This window comes from Eschrichtius robustus, chromosome X (assembly GCF_028021215.1).
Source record: "Eschrichtius robustus isolate mEscRob2 chromosome X, mEscRob2.pri, whole genome shotgun sequence".
NCBI classification, from domain to species: Eukaryota; Metazoa; Chordata; class Mammalia; order Artiodactyla; family Eschrichtiidae; genus Eschrichtius; species Eschrichtius robustus.
Genome location: NC_090845.1, coordinates 100,580,515 through 100,597,309, shown reverse-complemented (window position 1 = coordinate 100,597,309; position 16,795 = coordinate 100,580,515).

Here is a 16,795-nt window from a genome sequence, read left to right as displayed (position 1 = left end):
TGTTGTATTAGTTTCAGGTATACAGCAAAGTGATTCAGTTATATATATATATATATGTATATATATATATACATATATATATGTATATATATATATATACATATATATATGTATATATATATACATATATATATATATATTCTTTTTCAGATTGTTTTCCATTATAGGTTATTACAAGATATTGAATATAGTTCCCTGTGTCATACAGTAGGCCCTTGTTGTTAGATAAGGAACTTTTACCCAGAATATATATGAAGAATTTTTATAACCTAAAAATAAAAAGACATATAACCCAATTAATAAATGGGCAAAGGATTTCAATAGGCATTTCTCCAAAGAATATATAAAAATTGTCAAGAAGCACATGAAAAGATGTTCAACATCACTAGTCATTAGGGAAATGCAAATCAAAACCACAAGGAGATATCATATTATAGCCTCTAGGGTAGATAAAATAAAAAACAAAGACAATAAGAAAGGTTAACAGGTACGTAGACAAACTGGAACACCTGTACACTGCTACTGGGAATATAAAATGGTACAGTGTTCTGCAAAAAAGTATGGCAGCTCCTCAAAAGATTAAACATAGAGTTACATTATGACTTAGGAATTCCACTCCTAGTTAAATAACTAAAATAATTGAAAACATATATCCACACAAAATTTGCACAAAGACTTCATAGCAGCATTATTCATAATAGCCAAAATGTGGAAACAACACAAATTTTTCTAAATTAATGAATGGGTAAATAAAATGTGATATACCTATAGAATGGAACATTATTTGGCCATTAGAATAATGGAGTTACAATACATGTTACAACCCAGGTGAACCTTGTAAACATTATTCTCAGTAAAGGAAGTGAGACAAAAATGGTCACATATTTTATGATTTCAATTACATGAAATGTCCAGAGAAGTGAAATCTAGACATAAATTAGATTATTAGTTGACTAGGACAGTGGGAGTTGGGGGCAAATGAGGAGTGACTGTTAACTGATATGTTGTTTCTTTTTGGGGTGATGAAAATGTGATGGTGTTGCTAGTTGCACAACTCATTGAATATACTAAAATATTAAATTGTATATCCATCTCTTTCCTCAAATATGGAACATTTTTAGCCATAATTTCTTTAAATAAGCTCACTGCCCCTTTCTATCTTCTCCTTCTGGGATTTCCATAATGCATATACAAGCATACTTCATTTTACTGTGCTTCACTTTATTGGGCTTCGCAGATGCTGCAGTTTTTACAAATTGAAATTTTGTGGCAACCCTGCATCAAGCAAGTCTGTTGGTGTCATTTTTCCAACAGCATTATTTTTTAATTAAAGTACATACATTGTTTTTATAGGCATAATAGCATTGTACACTTAATAGACTACAATATAGTGTAAACCTAACTTTTATATGCACTTGGAAACAAAAAAAATCATGTGACTTACTTTATTATACATTCACTTTGTTGCAGTGGCCTGGAACAAAATCTGCAACATCTCTGTGGTATGCCTGTGTTGGTGCACTTGATGACGTCTCATAAATCTCTTAGCCTCTCTCTGTTCACTATCTTCATTCTTTTTTCTTTTCGCACCTCAGACTTGATAATTGCAAATGAAACTATCATCAAGATTGTTGATTCTTTCTTCTGCCTAAGTCCTCTTTTTGAACCCCTCTAGTGAATTTTTCTATTCAATTATTGTATTTTTCAGCTCTAAATTTTCTGTTTTATTCTTTCTCATAATTTTTATCCCTTTGTTGATATTATTTTGTTCATATATCATTTTCCTGATTTCCTTTAGTTCTTTGTGTTTTCCTTTAGCTCTTTGAATGTATTTAAAACAGTTGTTTTAAAGTCTTTAGTTATAAGCCTAAACCATATGTTGTCTTTAGAGTCAGTTTCTGGAGATTAATTTTCTTCCACTGAATGGACCATGGAAACATGGTCCATTCAATGAAAGACTATTTCTTTGTATGCATCATGATCTTTTGTTGAAAATTGGACATTTGAAAAGACAGCCTCCTTTCCCAGTCTTTGCAGACTGGCTCTGGGTGGAGGAAAATATTCATTAACCAGCCCAGCATGAAGGCTAAAATTCGTCTCATGCCTCTTCCAGCTGTGTGTCTTCTCTGGTCCTCGGTGTGTGCATTTTTTTTCAATTCTCCCATATACAAGGTTGTTTTTAAATGATTTAATTTCCCTAAGCATCTCACCTCTGTTTCTTCTTGGGGCCTAATATGTTATATTGTATTCCTCTGTTCCTAATATCTTGCCCACAGGTGTCCATAGGTGTGCAGACTTCCTGCAATTTTCCTGTGCCACAGCATCCATCACTGCCTTCTGCAGCTTCAAAGTTGAGATCCAAACTATGCCACCATCCTTCCTATCTGAGCCTCGAGTCAGGTGATTCAGAAATCAGTTCCTCAGGCAGCCCACAGACAGGTCAGAATGTTGCAAACAGGTTTCGCTCCTTTCCTTCTATCCTGAGAGAGAGGCAACCAGAAATTGAACCACGTCCTTCTGACCATGCCACATGGGGAAGGAGTGAGACAAGGGCAGGCAAAAACGCCACAAATTTTCCTACTGTTTTGCATGTGGCTTTTTCTTGATTGGGTGTTTGCTTGGTTATCACAGAGCTCCCACAAAGCTATCTTAGTTAGTCTGTAGTTGTTTACTTGATGATTCCATGGGGAAACAACGGCCTGGATCTTCTTAGTCTGACATCTTACTGACATTGTTGTCTATGTCTGAGCTTTAGGTTTCTTGTGTATAAAACAGGTATAATAATACCTAGTATACAGATTTACATGAGGTAATAATACTTCATATTTATTATTTACAATATGTTACAGTGCTATTGTATATGCATAATACCAATTATTCTGTGCTACAACTACATGAGCTAGGTTCTCTTATTGTTCCTTTTAACAGATGGAGGAAAACTGGGCCTTTAAGAATTTGCATAATTGCCCAGGGTTACACAGATTTTGGAGCCAAGATTTGAATCTGGGTCTACCAGACTTGACAAAATCCATAATCTTAACCATTATGTCACTACAATGTATAATGATGGAATGCTAGTTTCCTTCCTTCCTCCATTCACTTTCTACCCTAGGGAATGGCCTCAAGGTTGTCAAAATACTGAGAAGGCACACACACACACTCACAGATATATATATATATATATATATATATATATATATATATATATATATATATATATATATATATATATATATATGTAGTTTGTTTAATATGTTCTCAATGATGAGAGCTGTCAGAAGATAAGAATGTTTTAGAGAAAGACTGTAATTATTTACTGCCTAGCCTAACATGAAATGTCCCAACAAAATCAGAAGCAAAAGCAGGTTAAGAAAACATGGAAAGCAGCTTCTAAATAGAGAATCTGTGTCAATAAAGGAGACCACCAGGGAGCCAATCAGATAGTATGCCTGGGAGCCTGTGGTTGCAGTAAAGCTGCAACTGATGTTTTCATCTGCCAAGTCTGTTTGAGGGGGAAGAATGTGAAATGGATCAATTTTAAAGCCACAGAAATCATAAGGGCAATTTAGAACACAAATGCCCTTTTACCAATTTTACTAATTGTTTCACTTTTCAACCAGAGTCTCTTTTTATTTCCAAACATTTGAAAGTTCTTGCCTGTAAAGAGGTACTTCAAAGCAATTATTAGACACAAAATACATATAACACATTAGGAGTTACTGTTGCTTTTTATTTGCCAAGGAGACATCTGATACATGTACACACAGACAAACTATGTCATCACTCATATTGCTAAAATACTTTCATATCAAGCCCTCAGTATGGTACAGGGAAATTTATGACAACTACCCATTTTCAGATGTCCCTTTTGGCTTTTCAATTCTGCACCAGTAGCTTTTTCTTTACTAATGATACATGACAGTAGTAGCACTGGCTGTTTCAAATTCGCAGAGGAGAAAATAAAAGGATACTCTATGCCCTTTGTGAACCATCAAAAAGATTTAAAATACTCTCATTTTTATTGGTGACAACACTCTTAAATTCTTATTAATTCTCAAGGATGATTAAAATCAGGTATGTCCTATTTTGTTGCTTTTTCAAAATGTGATTTATGGACTATAAACATTAGAATCAACTCAAGTGCTTGGTAAATAAGTCACATCCTAGGCCTATGGAATCAGATAGTCCAGGGGTGAGGCCATGGAGTTTGTATATTTGCAAAGCTCCCCCAGGTGAATCTCCGGCACTAAAGTTTAAGAAATACCACATGAGACCCTTTGAAGAAACCACTCTGTGATGTAGAAAAACCATAGTTTTCTTCCTAGCCCCACCCTCAAAAGGAATATGTTTAACAGTAAGTAGAGTTACCACTTACTGAGTACTTCATTCATGCCAGGCACTATTTTATGATCTCTATATGCATTATCTCACTTAATCCTCAACAACCTTACTTGGTAAAGACTACTATTGTCTTCAAGTGAGGAGATTGAGGCTCAAAGGATTTAAGTACATTTCCTAAGGTTGTAGCATCAGTAAGAGGTAGAAACAGTATTTGAACATAACTGGATGAATGAACCCACTCTCTTCACCGAAGGATACATGAAAATTAGAATTTCCAAGAAGTTAAGATGTTCAAAGGAAGTACTCAGTAAATTGTAACTCTTAGTTGGTTATGATTTGAAACAGAATCCCACTCAGTAGCTAGGGGTGCCGGAGATAAAGAGCTTACACATAGTTCATCTGCATTATCAAAAATACACCTGTCTTGGAAAAAATATTACTCAAGATTTTGTTGACAGGACTGGCAACGCAGGGACTGATAGGTAGAAATTAAAGCACAGTAGACCCTTCTCATACATGGACTTAATATTTTATTTTTGTCTCTTCACATGCAGGCCCGTGACACATAACAATTTGTAATGGAGATCATGCAAAATTATCATAGGTTTGTGAATATGAAATAATAATGTATATAAAGTATCATTCACTGAGAGGCAGGTATGTGGGAGCAAATCACATAGCTAGTGAGTAAATATAACTAACAACCTAAGGTTGATATCACATTTAGTAGTATCCAAGAATTTAGGGAACCCCAAGTTCTTATAACCCATCTCTTGTGGCTATAAATGCTATTTTATGGAAATCATGAAAAGAAAGACTACATTGAAGACTAGCTCAACAAGAGACGCTTTGCTATGTCTATATTTGCACTTATGTCTTAAACACAGTATAAGAGTTGAACATGTAAAAAGGAAAATGGAGGGCGTATCAAGACACATCACCACCACTGGAAAATTTTCCATTGGCCTTGACTATAGCATGAGGAAATGAGATTAAGCTAGCACATGAGAACCAAAACCAGATGTTTAAAAATGAAAGGTATCAACACCTTGGGGAAAGGACAGTTGAGCATCAACTATGTAATAGTCCCTATACTGAGACACTAGCCATATCTAATCTTGACACTGAAAATTTTGCTGTAAGTCTCATTTTTTATTTTTTTTACTCTGTTATTGGTCAAATCAGTCAAACAATCAACTGGGTCATTCCATCATTGGATGACTTGAATAATATATATATATATATTTTTTATACAGCAGGTTCTTATTAGTCATCAAATTTATACACATCACTGTATACATGTCAATCGCAATCGCCCAATTCATCACACCACCACCCCCAGAACCCTGCTGCTTTCCCCCCTTGGTGTCCATACGATTGTTCTCTACATCTGTGTCTCAATTTCTGCCCTGCAAACCAGTTCATCTGTACCATTTTTCTAGGTTCCACATACATGCGTTAATATACGATATTTGTTTTTCTCTTTCTGACTTACTTCACTCTGCATGACAATCTCTAGATGCATCCACGTCTCAACAAATGACCCAATTTCGTTCCTTTTTATGGCTGAGTAATATTCCACTGTATATATATGTACCACATCTTCTTTATCCATTTGTCTGTCAATGGGCATTTAGGTTGCTTCCACAACCTAGCTATTGTAAATAGTGCTGCAATGAACATTGGGGTGCATGTGTCTTTTTGAATTATGGTTTTCTCAGGGTATATGAACAGTAGTGGGATTGCTGGATCATATGGTAATCCTATTTTTAGATTTTTAAGGAACCTCCATACTGTTCTCCATAGTGGCTGTATCAATTTACATTCCCACCAACAGTGCAAGAGGGTTCCCTTTTCTCCACACCCTCTCCAGCATTTGTTGTTTGTAGATTTTCTGATGATGCCCATTCTAACTGGTGTGAGGCGATACCTCATTGTAGTTTTGATTTCCATTTCTCTAATAATTAGTGATGTTGAGCAGCTTTTCATGGGCTTCTTGGCCATCTGTATGTCTTCTTTGGAGAAATGTCTATTTAGGTCTTCTGCCCATTTTTGGATTGGGTTGTTTGTTTTTTTAATATTGAGCTGCATGAGCTGTTTATATATTTTGGAGATTAATCCTTTGTCTGTTGATTCATTTGCAAATATTTTCTCCCATTCTGAGGGTTGTCTTTCGTCTTGTTTATGGTTCCCTTTGCTGTGCAAAAGCTTTGAAGTTTCATTAGGTCCCATTTGGGTTTTTTTTGTTTTTATTTCCATTACTCTAGGAGGTGGATCAAAAAAGATCTTGCTGTGATTTAGGTCAAAGAGTGTTCTTCCTAAGTTTTCCACTAAGAGTTTTATAGTGTCTGGTCTTACATTTAGGTCTCTAATCCATTTTGAGTTTATTTTTGTGTATGGTGTTAGAGAGTGTTTAATTTCATTCTTTTACATGTAGCTGTCCAGTTTTCCCAGCACCACTTATTGAAGAGACTGTCTTTTCTCCATTGTATATCCTGGCCTCCTTTGTCATAGATTAGTTGACCACAGGTGCGAGGGTTTATCTCTGGGCTTTCTATCCTGTTCCATTGATCTATATTTCTGTTTTTGTGCGAGTACCATATTGTCTTGATTACTGTAGCTTTGTAGGATAGTCTGGTGTCAGGGAGCCTGATTCCTCCAGCTGCGTTTTTTTCTCTCAAGACTGCTTTTGCTCTTCGGGGTCTTTTGTGTCTCCATACAAACTTTAAGAGTTTTTGTTCTAGTTCTGTAAAAAATGCCATTGGTAATTTGATAGGGATTGCATTGAATCTGTATATTGCTTTGGGTAGTATAGTCATTTTCACAATATTGATTCTTCCAATCCAAGAACATGGTATATCTCTCCATCTGATGGTATCATCTTTAATTTCTTTCATCAGTATCTTATAGTTTTCTGCATACAGGTGTTTTGTCTCCCTAGGTAGGTTTATTCCTAGGTATTTTATTCTTTTTGTTGCAATGGTAAATGGAAGTGTTTCCTTAATTTCTCTTTCAGATTTTTCATCATTAGTGTGCACGAATGCAAGAGATTTCTGTGCATTAATTTTGTAACCTGCAACTTTACCAAATTCATTGATTAGCTCCAGTAGTCTTCTGGTGGCATCTTTAGGATTCACTATGTATAGTATCATGTCATCTGCAAATAGTGACCGTTTTACTTCTTCTTTTCCAATTTGTATTCCTTTTATTTCTTTTTCTTCTCTGATTGCTGTGGCTAGGACTTCCAAAACTATGTTGAATAATAGTGGTGAGAGTGGACATCCTTGTCTCGTTCCTGATTTTGGAGGAAATGCTTTCAGTTTCTCACCATTGGGAATGACGTTTGCTGTGGGTTTGTCGTATATGGCCTTTATGACGTTGAGGTAGGTTCCCTCTATGCCCACTTTCTGGAGAGTTTTTATCATAAATTGGTGTTGAATTTTGTCAAAAGCTTTTACTGCATCTATTGAGATGATCATATGGATTTTATTCTTCAATTTGTTAATATGGTGTATCACATTGATTGATTTGCGTATATTGAAGAATCCTTGCATCCCTGGGATAAATCCCACTTGGTCACGGCATATGGCCCTTTTAATGTGTCGTTGGATTCTGTTTGCTAGTATTTTGTTGAGGATTTTTGCATCTATATTCATCAGTGATATTGGTCTGTAATTTTCTTTTTTTGTAGTATCTTTGTCTGGTTTTGGTATCAGGGTGATGATGACCTCATAGCATGAGTTTGGGAGTGTTCCTTCCTCTGCAATTTTTTGGAAGTTTTTGAAAAGGATGGGTGTTAGCTCTTCTCTAAATGTTTGATAGAATTCAGCTGTGAAGCCATCTTGTCCTGGACTTTTGTTTGTTGGAAGATTTTTAATCACAGTTTCAATTTCATTACTTGTGATTGGTCTGTTCATATTTTCTCTTTCTTCCTGGTTCAGTCTTGGAAGGTTATACCTTTCTAAGAATTTGCCCATTTCTTTCAGGTTGTCCATTGTATTGGCATAGAGTTGCTTGTAGTATTCTCTTAGGATGCTTTGTATTTCTGCGGTGTCTGTTGTAACTTCTCCTTTCTCATTTCTAATTTTATTGATTTGAGTCCTCTCCCTCTTTTTCTTGATGAGTCTGACTAATGGTTTATCAATTTTGTTTATCTTCTCAAAGAACCAGCTTTTAGTTTTATTGATCTTTGCTGGTGTTTTCTTTGTTTCTATTTCATTTATTTCCGCTCTGATCATTATGATTTCTTTCCTTCAGCTAACTTTGGGGGTTATTTTGTTCTTCTTTCTCTAGTTCCTTTAGGTGTAATGTTAGATTGTTTATTTAAGATTTTCCTTGTTTCTTGAGGTAGGCTTGTATAGGTATAAACTTCCCTCTTAGAACTGCTTTTGCTGCATCCCATAGGTTTTGGATCATCGTGTTTTTATTGTCATTTGTATCTAGGTATTTTTTGATTTCCTCTTTGATTTCTTCAGTGATCTCTTGGTTATTTAGTAACGTATTGTTTAGCCTCCGTGTGTTTGTGTTTTTTTACATTTTCTTCCCTGTAATTCATCTCTAATCTCATAGTGTTGTGGTCAGAAAAGATGCTTGATATCGTTTTAATTTTCTTAAATTTACTGAGGCTTGATTTGTGATCCAAGATGTGATCTATCCTGGATTATGTTCCATGAACACTTGAGAAGAAAGTGTAATCTGCTGTTTTTGGATGGAATGTCCTATAAATATCAATTAAATCTATCTGATCTATTGTGTCATTTAAAGCTCCTGTTTCCTTATTTATTTTCATTTTGGATGATCTGTCCATTGGTGTAAGTGAGGTGTTGAAGTCCCCCAGTATTACTGTGTTACTGTCAATTTCCTCTTTTATAGCCGTTTGCAGTTGCCTTATGTATTGAGGTGCCCCTATGTTGGGTGCATATATATTTATAATATATCTTCTTGGATTGATCCCCTGATCATTATGTAGTGTCCTTCCTTGTCTCTTGTAACATTCTTTATTTTACAGTCTATTTTATCTGATATGAGTATTGCTACTCCAGCTTTCTTTTGATTTCCATTTGCATGGAATATCTTTTTCCATCCCCTCACTTTCAGTCTGAATGTGTCTCTAGGTCTGAAGTGCGTCTCTTGTAGACAGCATATAGATGGGTCTTGTGTTTGTATCCATACAGCAAGCCTGTGTCTTTTGGTTGGAGCATTTAATCCATTCACGTTTAGGGTAATTATTGATATGTATGTTCCTATGACCATTTTCTTAATTGTTTTGGGTTTGTTTTTGTAGGTCCTTTTCTTCTCTTGTTTCCCACTTAGAGAAGTTCCTTTAGCATTTGTTGTAGAGCTGGTTTGGTTGCGCTGAATTCTCTTAGCTTTTGCTTGTCTGTAAAGCTTTTGATTTCCCCATCGAATCTGAATGTGATCCTTGCCGGGTAGACTAATCTTGGTTGTAGGTTCTTCCCTTTCATCACTTTAAGTATATCGTGCCACTCCCTTCTGGCTTGTAGAGTTTCTGCTGAGAAATCAGCTGTTAACCTTATGGGAGTTCCCTTGTATGTTATTTGTCATTTTTCCCTTGCTGCTTTCAATAATTTTTCTTTGTCTTTAATTTTTGCCAATTTGATTACTATGTGTCTTGGCGTGTTTCTCCTTGGGTTTATCCTGTATGGGACTTGCTGCACTTCCTGGATTTGGGTGGCTCTTTCCTTTCCCATGTTATGGAAGTTTTCGACTATAATCTTTTCAAATATTTTCTCTGGTCCTTCCTCTCTCTCTTCTCCTTCTGGGCCCCCTATAATGTGAATGTTGTTTCGTTTAATGTTGTCCCAGAGGTCTCTTGGGCTGTCTTCATTTCTTTTCATTCTTTTTTCTTTATTCTGTTCCGCAGCAGTGAATTCCACCATTCTGTCTTCCAGGTCACTTATCCATTCTTCTGCCTCAGCTAATCTGCTATTGATTCCTTCTAGTGTATTTTTCATTTCAGTTATTGTATTGTTCATCTCTGTTAGTTTGTTCTTTAATCCTTCTAGGTCTTTGTTAAACATTTCTTGCATTTTCTCGATCTTTGCCTCCATCTTTTTCCGAGGTCCTGGATCATCTTCACTATCATTATTCTGAATTCTTTTTCTGGAAGATTTCCTATCTCCACTTCATTTAGTTGTTTTTCTGGAGTTTTATCTTGTTCCTTCATCTGGTACATAGCCCTCTGCCTTTTCATCTGGTCTATCTTTCTGTGAATGTGTCTTTTGTTCCACAGGCTACATGATTGTAGTTCTTCTTGCTTCTCCTGTCTGTCCTCTGGTGGATGAGGCTATCTAAGAGGCTTGTGCAAGTTTCCTGATGGGAGGGACTGGTCCAAAGATATAATCTTGACAGAAGCAAAAAAGAACAACTCATCACATACAAGGGAACTCCAGTTAGATTATCAGTGAATTTTTCAACAAAAACCTTGCAGGCCAGAAGAGAGTGGGATGATGTATTCAAATTGCTGAATTAAAAAAAAAAAAATAGCAAAACCCCCGCTAACCAAGTATACTATATCCAGCAAAACTGTCCTTCAACAGTGAAGGGATAATCAAGACTTCCCCAGATAAGCAAAAGCTGTGTGAGTTCATTATCACTAGACTTGCCTTTTTAGGAAAGCTAAAGGGAATCCTATAAGTTAAAATAAAATTATACTATATAGCCACATGAAACCATATGAAAATATAAAGCTCAATGTTAAAGGTAGATATGTAGACAAGTACAGAATACTGTGATACTATAATGGTGGAGCACAAATCACTTCTAATTCTGCTATAGAAATTAGAGGACAAGAGCATACAAATAACTATAATTATTAAACTATGATAATGGATACAGAATATATAAAGATATAATTTGTGACATTCATAACAAAAAGTAGAATGGAGATGTTAAAAGAGTAGTTTTTTAATACAATAGCAATTAATTTGTTATCAGCTTGAGAAAGATTGTTATAACTCTTAAGTTGTTTTATGTAATCCCCATAGAAACTATCCACAAAGAAACTATCAAAAAGATATACAAAAGAAAATGGAAAGGAATCAAAGCATGTCAATACAAAAAATCAACAAAACACAAAGTAGGGACTTCCCTGGTGTTGCAGTGGCTGGGAATCTGCCTTCCAATGCAGGGGACACGGGTTCAAGCCCTGGTCCGGGAAGTTCCCACATGCTGCAGAGCAACGAGGCCCGTGCGCCACAACTGCTGAGCCTGCACTCTGGAGCCCATGAGCCACAACTACTGAGCCCGTAAGCCACAACTACTGAAGCCCACGTGCCTAAAGTCTGTGCTCCGCAACAAGAGAAGCCAATGTGGTGAGAGGCCCGCACACCACAGTGAAGAGTAGCCCCCGCTCACCGCAACTAGAGAAAGCCCATGTGCAGCAATGAAGACCCAATGCAGCCAAAAATAAATAAATAAACAAACAAACAAACAAAAAACCACAAAGTAAAGCAGCAAAAGAAGAAAATAGAGACAAATAGCTATAACAGGAACAACAAAATGCAATAGTAACGCCTTCCGTATAAGGAATAATTTTAAATATAAATGGATTAAGTTCCCCAATCTAAAGATACAGAGTAACTGAATGGATTAAAAAAACAAGATGCCACTAAATACTATCTACAAGAAACTCACTTCAGATATGAAGATCCACATAGGCTGAAAGTGAAATTGTGTAAAATGATATTTCGTGCAAATAGTAACTAAAAGAGAACAGGGTGGCCACACTTATATCTGACAAAATTGACATTAAGCCAGAAATTGTCATAATAAAAAAGAAGATCATTACATAATGATAAAGGGTCAATTCACCAGGAAGATATAAAAATTATAAATATATATATGCACCTAAGAGCAGAACACCCAAATATATGAAGCAAGCAGTGACAGAACTGAGGGGAGAAATAGAATGAAACTCCATGATAGCAGGAGACTTCAGTATCTCACTTTCCATGTGGATAAAACAGCCAGAAAGAAGATCAATAAGGAAACAGAACTTGAAAACAACTATAGACCAATTGGACCTAATAGCCATATATAGACCATTTTACCAAACAGCAACAGAATATATATTTCCTCATATGCAAATGGAATGTTCTCCAACATAGATCACATGTTAAAATAGAAAAACCATAGGAAAAAAAAAGTCAACAAAACTGAGTTGGTTTTTTGAAAAGATAAACAAAATTGATAAACCCTTAGCTAAACTAACGAAAAAGAAGACTCAAAAAACCAAAAAAAACACAAGGGAACATTACAATGTATGTCATAGAAATAAAAAGGATTATAAAAGGCTATTATGAGCAATCATATGCCAACAAATAGGTAACTTAGAAGAAATGGATAAATTCCTAGAAATATACAAGTTATCAAGACTGAATCACAAAGAAATAAAAAATCTGAACAGACCTTTAACTATTAAAGAGATTGACTCGTTCATCAGAAGCCTCCTAACAAAGAAAAGCCCAGAAACAGATGGTTCACAGGAGAATTCTACCAAACGTTTAAAGAAGAATTAACACCAATACTTCTCAAACTCTTCAGGAAAATAGAAAAGGAGTAAACACTTCCAAACTCATTTCATGAGGACAGGATTACTCTGATACCAAAGCCAGACAATGACACAAGAAAAAAAGAAAAAAAAAAAAAAAAACCAAACTACAAACTCATATCTCTGGTGAATAGTGATGCAAAAATCCTAAAGAAAATACTAGCAAACCAAATTCAACAGCACATTAAGAGACCATGTGGGATTTATCCATGGGATGCAAGGATGCTTTAACATATGAAAATCAATGTATTGATAATACACCACATCAATGGAATGAAAGATAGAAATCTCATGATCATCTCAATTGATAAAAAAATGCACTTGACAAAATTTAATACCTTTTTATGATTAAAAATGCTCACCAAACTAGGAACAGAAGGAAATTTTTTTCAATATAATAAAGTCCATATATGAGAAATCCACACCATACTCAGCAGTTAAAGACTGAAATCTTTTCCTCTAAGATCAGGGAAAAGGCAGGGGTGCCCACTCTTGCCACTTCCATTTAACATAGTACTGGAAGTTATAGAGCAATTAGGCAAGAAAAAGAAAAAAATGCATCCAAATGGCAAAGGAAGAAGTAAACTCTCAGTTTTTGTAGATAACATGATCTTATATGTAGAAATCCCTAAAGATTAAAAAAAAACTGTTAGAACTAATAAATGAATGAAGCAAAATGCACTATACAAAATCAATACTCAAAAATCAGCTGCATTTTTATATATTGACAATGAACAATCCAAAAAGCATTTTAAGAAAATAATCCCATTTACAATAGCATCAAAAAGAATAAAATACTTTGAAATAAACTTAACCAAGGAGGCAAAAGATTGCACACTGAAAAATTAAACTATTGCTGAAAGAAATTAAAGATAGAAATAAATGAAAAGATATCCCGTGTTCATGGATTGGAAGACTTAATATTATTAAAATGTGCACAGTACACAAAGCAATCTACAGGTTCAATGCAATCCTTATCAAAACCCCAGTGGCATTTTTGTAGAAATAGAAAAAATCCTAAAATTCATGTGGAATCTCAAAGGACCCCAAATATCCAAAACAATCTTGAAAAATTACAACAAATTTGGATATCTTACACATCATGATTTCAAAACATATTACAAAGCTATAGTAATCAAAACAGTATGATAATATTCCATTTGGAATATTATTCAGCCATAAAAATTAGGAAATCCTGCCAGTTGCAACAACATGAATGGACCTTGAAGGCATTATGCTAAGTGAGATAAGGTAGAGAAAGACAAATACTATGTGATCTCACTTATATGTGGAATCTTAAAAAGTACCAAATTAATAGAAAAAGATATCAGATTTGTGGTTAACAGAGATGTGGGATGGGGTGAAGGGGAATTGGATGAAGGTAATCAAAAGGTACAAGCTTCCAGTTATAAGATAAATAAGTACTAGGGATGTAATGTACAATATGATGACTATAGTTAACACGGCTGTATAATATGCATGTAAGTTGTTGAGAAAGAAAATACTAAGTTCTAATAACAGGGATTTTTTTTTTCCTTTTTCTTCTTTTTTGTATCTATATGAGATGATGGATGTTAACTACATTTATTGTGGTAATCATTTCACGATATATTTAAGTTAAATCATTATGCTGTACAACTTATACAGTACTGTATGTCAATTATATCTTAATAAAAATGGGAGGGAAAAAAAAGAATGGTACTGGAATAAAGACAGATATATATATCGATGGAAGAGAATAGAGAGCTCAGAAATAAGCCCTCATGTATATGGTCAAATGATCTTTGACAAGGGTGCTAAGTCTATATATACAGTGAGGAAAGGATTGTCTCTCCGACAAATGGTGTTGGGAAAACTGGATATTTCTATGCCAAAGAATGAAGATGGACCCTTATTTTTTACACCACACAAAAAATAAGCTCAAAATGGATTAGCCTGAGCATAAGACCTGAAATTATAAAACTCCTAGAAGAAAATATAGGGGAAAAGCTTCATAAAATTGGCCTTGGCTATGATTTCTTGGGTATGACACCATAAACACAGGTAACAAAATCAAAAATAGAAAAATAAGATTATGTCAAACTTTAAAACTTCTGCACAGCAAAGAAACAATAAACAGAGTGGAAAAGCAACATATAGAAAGGAAAAAAATGTTTATGAAACATATATCAGATGAGGGCGAATATCCAGAATATATAAGAACTCCTACAGCTCAATAACAACAACAAACAAACAAATAAATAATCCAATTAAAAAATGGACAAAAGACTCGAACAACATTTCTTCAAAGATATACAAATGACCAAAATCATGTGAAAAAATGTTCAACATCACTACTCATCAGGGAAATGCAAACCACAACCACAGTGAAATATTACCCCAAACCCATTAGGATGACCATTTTCAAAACAACGAAAACAGGAAATAACAATTGTTGGGGAGGATATGGAGTAACAGGAACACTTGCATACTGTTAGTGAGATTGCAAAATAGTGCAGCCTCTACAGAAAACAGTATGGAGTTTCTTCAAAAAATTAAAAATAGAACTACCATATGACCTAGCAAGACCACTTCTAGGTATATACTCAAAGGAATTGAAATCAGAATCTTGAATAGTATTGTTTTGCACACCCATGATCATTTGCAGCATTATTCACAATAGCAAGATGTGGAAACAATCTAAATGTCCATCAATGGATGACTGAATAAAGGAAATGTGGAATATACAGACAATGGAATGTTATTTAGCCTTAAAAAAGAAGAAAATCCTGTCATATGCTACAACATGGATGAAACTTGAAGACATTATTCTAAGTGAAAAAAGCCAAATACAAAAGACAAATACTTCATAATACCACTTATATGAGATATCTAAAATAATCAAACTCATAGAAACAGGAAGTAGGTTGGTGGTTGCCAGGGGCTGGAGGGAGGTGAAAATGGGGAGTTGTTGTTCAATGGGTTTCAGTCATGCAAGAAAAAAATGTTCTAGAGATCTGCTGTACAACAATGTGCATATAGTTAGCAATACTGTAATGTACATTTAAAAATTGTTGAGGGTAAAAAAAGTATCAGTAATGTTGGAAAAAAATATAAACTTTCTGATACCCACAGGGGAAGAAAGAGAGAGAGAGAGAGAGAGAGAGAGAGAGGAACACTGTTGTCAATAATAGCTTTGTAAACCCTTAAGTAAAATTTGTCTTTTCCTTAAAAAATCCATAAAGATATTTATCAACTAATTTTATGAGAAATGCTTGGCTTAGTTGCTTCAGAATCCTTCCTAAATCCCATTTTTAAGTGTTACAAAGTAATTGATTATAATAAACAAAGCTCAGACCAATTTTTCCAACATATGGGCTCCATGTGTGTGTTCCTAAGACAGAAGGCTTTAATTTTCTTGGCATTTGTAACTGTTTAGCTGGCTTTTCAGGATAAGTGCCAGAGCTGTGTGGACACTTTGTAGGCTCTGATGAAGCATAATTAGATATCAATAACTTTACAAAATCCTTCTTTATTACATTCACCACAATGGGCACACTATAGAATTGTTGCACCCTGTAATACACTGCTTACTGTCTCTTATCAATGAAAGAATTTTCAATCCAGGCATTCTTAAGAATGCACTATATACTCTAGAGAAGCAACATGCAAAGAAAATGTCACCAGATCTAAAGTATGATATTTACCAGCCAAAGCAATGAAATAGAGGTATTATAGGGATAAACTCACATGTATTCCATGGCGTAAAATGGTGATTATTTTCTATGTCCTTATATTATTACAATACAAGGTCAGGTATGATGTCCAAACGACAATGAGAATAAAATATTTGATGGCCTCAGTTCTGTCCCCGAGTTCAAGAAGAACAGATTGCTTCAGGGC